The sequence below is a fragment of the Peromyscus maniculatus genome, chromosome 1 (genome assembly GCF_049852395.1).
Source record: "Peromyscus maniculatus bairdii isolate BWxNUB_F1_BW_parent chromosome 1, HU_Pman_BW_mat_3.1, whole genome shotgun sequence".
Lineage (NCBI taxonomy): Eukaryota > Metazoa > Chordata > Mammalia > Rodentia > Cricetidae > Peromyscus > Peromyscus maniculatus.
The window spans coordinates 64,001,881-64,009,290 of record NC_134852.1 but is presented as its reverse complement, the minus strand read 5'-3'; the positions used below and the strand labels follow the sequence as shown (position 1 = coordinate 64,009,290).

The 7,410-nt window shown below is 36.8% G+C and overlaps 1 non-coding gene across 1 annotated transcript; it reads right to left on the bottom strand.

The window, feature by feature from the left end:
* Positions 1–6,497: 6,497 nt before the first annotated feature.
* On the bottom strand, positions 6,498–6,562 carry LOC121826989 (small nucleolar RNA SNORD58). The gene has a single exon (XR_006069140.1). It is a non-coding gene; the product is annotated as a small nucleolar RNA SNORD58 (small nucleolar RNA).
* Between the last annotated feature and the right edge of the window lie 848 nt (positions 6,563–7,410).

Sequence of the window (7,410 nt, the reverse complement as noted above, 5' to 3'; positions counted from 1 at the left end):
AAGTGTAACAACTGCATGGAATTGGAACTGAACTCAAAATATTTAAAAACTGGGCATAAATTTGTCTTTATTCGTTAGGAAATGTCTACTTGATGGTTTGCCTGCATTCTAGTGTGAAATTTAGAATACTTCTAGAAGAATCTGGTGATATTGAGATGAGCAAATGTTCTTACATGCATGAATAAGAATTACTTTCAATTCTAAGATACCCAAAACAACACTTGGTGTGCTGAACAATCCTGGCACTGGCTGGAGTCCAAATCTTCCTTCTTCAGCCACAACAGGAGCCAAAGTTTTACTTCTGAAACATTTCCTCTCTGCAAAAGGCCCAAACATCTCCCTATCCTCTCCAGGAAAACCTCAGATCCTGCCCCACATAAGTAGCAATTCTCCTCATGAGTTCACAAAAACATCCCTCTAATAGTAATGGTGACCTCACAGTTGTCCCTGCCACTGCTAGAAAATGTGTGGAAATAAAGCAGCTATGCCTGTCAATCCTTTCTCTCTGTCAGGACTCCCTCAGAAGATGGAGACATGAAGTGGTCTATCAGGATTCCATTAGATGCTAGAGGTGTGATTGCGCTGTCAGAACTCTCTCAGAAGCTGTAGGAATGGCTGATGTCAGGACTCAGTCCTGGAGAGATGATTGGCATGTTATAAATTCTTCAGAAGTTGGACACGAAACTAGTCTGTCAGGACATCCCCAAAGGCTGGAGTTATGACATGGTCTTTCATGATTCTTTCAGAACATAAGGTGTGACTGGTCCACTGGTCCATATAAGCATCCTTACCTAACACCTGGATATGGGAGATAGAAATGATTGACCACAGTGTTTTGAAGCATCTCTCCTCCTGAAAGCAGATTGAGTTCCCTTCATGTTAGTGTCCATCAGACTGTGATGCTACAGCTGGCCAATTTGGCTATGTGTTTGTCATTTATAGACTCACTTAAAGAACCAAAACCAAGCCACTGTGGCCACTGCTCACTGCCTCATTTTCTGGGGACTGCACCTTGACAAGATTGCTCAGGCAGAAGCTATTTTTCTGATTTTGAGCAGACTCTACCTCCTTCTCTCTGAAATATAATTAAATTTCCTGAATCAAATCTTCTGCGTAGCTCATAGGTTCATAGGTGTGTCAAGGATTTTAACTCAGAACCATCTACTCTATCCCAAGTGATGTTAACAAAAGAACTTGTGCTGCCATTATTTATTCCGTATATCCATAGAATATAGATGAAAGGATTGTATAATCTAAGAATTTCCAAGAAAATTAGAATCATCTAATCTAAAAATTTTCAACTATAATTGAGACTAAATATTGTGCTGTAGATACTGTGAAAATGAGAGTAATTAGAAGGCTGTGTCATGATGCAGTGATTAGCCATACAATAGTTCAATTTTGAACTGTTATTTATTATATGTTTACATGTGAGCATGAATGTGTGTGTATATGCATGTGCTTGTATATTTTAATAATGCTTCATCTTGTCTAAATAAATTATGTTATTCTCCCAAGACAGACACAAAACTTTCCTGTTATTAAAAAGAAAACACTTAATCAGCTTTAAAATGCCCCTTCTCATCAGTTGTAGAAATGAGATTTAAAACATTTTCTGACACACTTTGCAAAATTCATTTTTTGACCTTGCTCCAAATTTTCACATGCAGAATGGCTATAACTGACAGTTGATGACAAGTTCAAGTTTTAAAAATAGTTTGATATCAGGTACATGGGAGGTAACAGTTAATTTGAAATACAGTTATTATAAGGAGAGAAAAACCATGCTTTTTCAAACATTTTGTACAGATAACTAAGTAAACTCCATTTTTTATGATAGCAAGAGTAAAATTCGTATTCATGAAGGTATTTTTTAACCTTTGTTTGACTGAATTTTAAGTTTCCTTTAGTATAACATTTCTAACCATATCTTGGATGAATGTCAGCTTACATTATACTATTGAGCCATTTTAATTTATAGTTTTAAACTGAAATATTTAAAATATAATATTACTTGTTTTGAAGTATAAAAGCTGCATTCTAAGGTTTATTTTACTTTTAATTATATGCATATTATATATCTACATGTGGGTGTTTGTAAGAGCGCAGTGCCTTCAGAGTCCAGAAGAGGGCAATAGAGAGAGTACAGGCAGTTATGAACTGCCCAAAGTGGGTGCTGAGAACTAAACTTAGTCCTCTGCTACAGCAGGATATAATTGCAACTGTTGAATCATGTCTCCATCCATAAGGATTTATTATAAATGAATGATTTCACTTTTTGGGTGATTAGTTTATGCACTAATTATATAAGGAGAGAGTAAATTGTGTGTGTGTGTGTGTGTGTGTGTGTGTGTGTGTGTGTGTGTGTGTGTGTACAAAATGGTACATTAGGAATCAGGAAGGGTAACTCCCCTCAGGAGCCTAAGACCGACTGTTGGCATGGGAACGTAGAAGAGAAAAATGGCCTGATCATAACATCCAGCATCTTCAGCAGAGCATCTGTGAGTCCTTGCCAGATAATCCCATGAGATTGGTCCTGTTGACTATTTGGTGATGTTTCATCTAGAAGAAGGAATAAGGAAAGGTCTCATATGAGCTCTCTATTATACCTCATGACTGTTTGAACATAATTCTGTTCTAATTTACCTTGTCTTTTGGTGTTAGGAGGTGCTAGAGCATATATTTTGAACAATTATTTCATTTATTTATTTTACATTGATGCGTATACATGTGAAAATCAGAATACTTGATCTTTCTTTCCTTCTATTACATAGGTTCATAGGTTCATTAGGCCATCATACTAGGATCACCAGGTTTGGTGGCATGTACCTTTACCATCCAAGCCATTTCTCCATCCTTGGTAGAAGAGTATACAAAGGGTAAGAGAGTAAATGAAGGTGGCATTCCATATATGTAGCGATGAGGAAGTCATCATCCATTCTGGTGTTACAGCAGCTTGGTGTCATCTGTATTCCTGTAACTCCTTACCTATCCATTCTAAGTAAGCACAATAAACTCATTGAACCTTGATGGAACCATACTTTGGTTTGCCATCAGTGCTTTATTAGGAATTCCCCCTTTTTTTTTACATCTCCCTGAGGAAGGAATCCTCAGAATACATGTGCACAAGTCAGGGGGTTTTTATGATCATGAATACTATTAGCATCAACACAGAAAGCAAAATGATGGAAGTGAATTATTATACAATTTAATTAAAATCACTATCTGTCTTTTCTCTGTTTGACCTCTACCTGACACAAGGCCCGGGGATGTAATAATGAGTCAGATGTAGTCTTTTCCTGGGAAGAATCCACTGACCTTTGCAAGAATACAAATGAGTACAATGTTAGTTACATCTCAGAGTAAGAGATCTGTTGATGAGGGCTTCAGACAGCACCAAGGGATGCAGCTGACTCTCCATGACACACTGGGTCCCAACATGAGGTGAATCCAAGCTGCATACTGTGTGGTACACTCAAGTTTCCCAGGATGGAAATGAACTACTGCAGAAGTACAATTTCTGGAAAGCTCTATCCAGCTTCTTCTTTTCAATTGTAGCAAAAATAAAGTACAGAGAAGTTATAGGAGATATCTAATGGCATGCAGAAATCTTAAAATGAATTTGAGACTAGGACACACCACTCCTGCTAAGAGTTTAATTCATACACTTAGCTGTTTATTGTTTAGTAATTCCTCTATTAAATGCATGGAGACACTGATTAGTTCAGTAAATATGGGCACTAACTTATTCTGATATGGTAGACAACATAGAAAGTGTGTCTTAAGAATTAGAGATAAACAACTAAAGATCCAGTTTTCTTTTGCTGAGGGTTGTCCTGCCTGCCTAGCACATTCATGGCCATCTATGACCAAGCTAATGAAGCCAGGACTCCAAGGATGGAGAAGATAAACACAACTGTTGATGGGTCATGATTGATGACCACTGACTGAAGTAATCTTGGAATGTGCTCTTCCTAGGTTCTTCCCAAATGACTGATTTGTCTTCTTAATAGTTTAAACTGGATGAAAACATGCAGTTTTGTTACTGATAACGCACTCCATGATACTCATCACTGCAAAACATTGGTGATAGCAATTCAGAAAAATCATTAAAATGGAAATGGCTTTAAATACCCACAAGTGCACATTAGTCATTTTTAATTGAAGAGTATAAATGCCTGCTTTAATTTTTAAAATTAAGATAAATATATAGTTATGCACCTTTAAGATGTAATGCAGATAAATTTCTTGTACACTTTGTGCAGTAGTTCCCATTTTGAAAACTCTAATAAACCATCACAGTAGGACAAGACACAAACACAGCCAAAGGACACAGGTCATTCCCACAGGTGCAGCGCTCCTGCATACCCACTTCCATGTTCTCAAAGTTTTATCATTTCAATAATATTACAGAAGATGGTAATGTGATATAGATGTTACTGAAACTCTTTCCTACTCAGCAAATGTTGGGGAGCCTCAAGCAAGTGTGAATTTTTGTGTGTGTTGGGTGCTTCAGTCTTCCATGGGAATGGTGTGTGCTGGCCTGTTTAAGCACTTGCCTGCTTAAGGTTATCTAGAAGCTGCTGTAGACAATCTTTCAGTCAACATGATTTTCATTCACCTGAGTAAATGTCTAGAGTTCATTTGTTGTATAAATATTTTTACACATGTATTAAACAAAACATGGAGCTATTAAACTGTCTCTTGTCCCCAAACTTAAATATTTCCCCATTATCAGCATGTGAAACATTAGTTGCAACTGCACAGCCTGTACTGACCTGTGCTGCTCACAGAAAAGTCCATCATTTGCCTTCCATGTGTGAAGCTATGTATCTGCCACCTGCTGGATCATACAGAATGGTTTTGCACCAAAAGACCCATTGTGAACCAATTTTGTCTTCCCTACCTTTCACCAGACTTTGTCAGTTAATGCTATTTTCAGTATTTCTGTAGCTTTTACATTCCAGGATTCCACATTGTTGTAATCATGTAGACTTTTCAGATTGATAAGATCTGATATTAATAATTTATTTGTAGTCTTAGCCAAGATAAAATATTTTCAACTAATTCTCAACTTCAGTGAACCTTGATTTGTTTATTTTGTTGTTGCTATTTTGATTTTTTTTTTCTTTCTTTGGTTTTGGTTTTTCATGACAGGCAGGCTTTCTCTCTGTAGCCCTGGCTGTCCTGGACCATGTTCTGTAGACCCTAAAACTCAAAGATTCACCTGCCTCTGCCTCTTAAGTGCAGATTAAAGTGGCATTAAAAGCATGGGACATCACTGATGGCTCCTTCATTTGGTGTTGTGGATCAATTCTATGGATTCCTTTTCCCATTTCAATTGATTTTCTGATCTAATTGTTTCCTCTATTGCTCTGGATTTAGTCTTTGTTGTGGTTCCTATAGTGGAAGTGCAGGTGACTGATTTGAGAACTCTTTACAAAGTATATTCATTTATCTTCATATATTTCACAAGAATTTCCATGGCTTCTAGAAGCCCTCTATTTTATTATACTGACTGCATATATTTGCATTTATTCTTTCATTTCCACTTGATTGAAAATTTAAAAAAAATCTTGATATTTCTTCATTGGTCCATATTCCAGTTAGATATTTAATGTTTAATATCTGGCTGTCTTGGGAGGTCACCCAGTGTTCTTATTATTGATGTCTAGTTTTACTCTATCCATGTTCCAGAAGCTGATGATATATGCTTTTGTTCTGGTTTAAATTCCTTAAAATGTAGGTCATGACCTCTAATAGGATCTGACTTGATGAATACTTCATGAGTTTGAGGAAAATGTGTATTCCCCTGCTGTTTGATATGTAGTGTGTATGTTTTAAAATTATATCACAATCAATAATAGCTATAAATTATTTCCTAGCCTGTAGCTGCTATTTATATCACAGTTGAATGATAATGTATATATGATAGTCTGAGGAGGTTAGAAAGATTCCATTGACTGGTATTCTTGTTGGTTTAACTAGGCCCTTCCTCTTGCTTTTCTTCCAAGCTTTTATTCTGATATGGATATTTATACCTGAAACTCCTGTCGCAGATGTATCCACATTTCCTGAAATTCTGTTATTTTGAAGTTATGCAGTCTGACACCTTCTTTTTAAGCAACTTAAGAATTGTGACATTATAATGTTTTCCATGAGAGAGGGCCCCTTCTTCATTACATGATGTCCCACTTTATCCCTGATATGTTTGATGTCTATTCTTTCTGAGATTGATATAGATACTGATGCATCCTTTGAATTGATGATTGCAGGGCACATTTCCCACTGATACTTTGATAATATCTCAGTAACTGTATTTAAATTGTCTTTCCTATACACAGTTGAATCTTGTTTCATGCTAATTGTAACAAACTCCTTTAACTAGTATATTTAGACCATGGGTGTTCAAAATAGTCATTAAGATTGGAATCAGATCTATCCTTCTTCTTCCTGCTTTTGTTGTCCAACATTTACTTCATTTTTTTTTAAAGGTGGCTGCTCAGAATGTGTTTATTTTTACGGTAAATCCAAAGGTGTCCTAAGAAAGTCATCACCACATTACTTCATTTTTATTTTGTCTTTTTTTTTAAGTGATGTTACTTATTCTACATGGTCCTATTAACTCATTATTCCTTCCTTAACATATCAGTTACATTATTTTCATTACATTTAATGGCAGATCTAGCATTCATGATAAATATTTGCATTCAATTCAAGTGTATTTTCAAATAGTACTCTACTTGCCATATGGGGGTATGGTCCTTTGTAATAGCAAACCGTCTTGTTCCCTCCTGCCCATATCTTGTTATATTCCTATCTTTCATTTAAATTCAAAATAAGGATCTGTGCACACATTCATACATAAGACATGGCACCGATAGTTACATACAGACCACACATATGTATAGCCATGCATGTATACTGTGGGAGCCTGTTTTTTAGGTTCCTTGTGGCTTTACCCAGCAGTCCACATAGAAGATGATTAGGGCCACGGGCCTCAGTGCAGGTGTCTGAAATCGTCTGCACTTGGCTGTGCTGGTTGAGGAGGTCTTTTGCTCCACCCCTTGGCGTCTCTGTAAATACCCTGGGGCAGAGATGCTGCCAGTGGCTGAGAATTAATCTGAAGGATATCAAAAGAATCTAAGCACACCGTGCTCCTTAATCCATTCACTTTATTCTTCTAAGTTAATTCCATCTACACAGCTGTTTTTCTGTTCTCATACTTAGCTCCTCTCTGTCTTTTCTTCTGCTGTTCTCTCATTGTTCTTAGTTCTCCCTATCTTAGCTCTCCCCCAGTCTCTGAAGTTTCCAGTTTATATACACATACAATCAGCAATTCTCTGGCCAAAGCAAGGTCACAAGGCTTGAATTCATTCAGGGTCACAAAAGCAGATAAGAGGTTACACC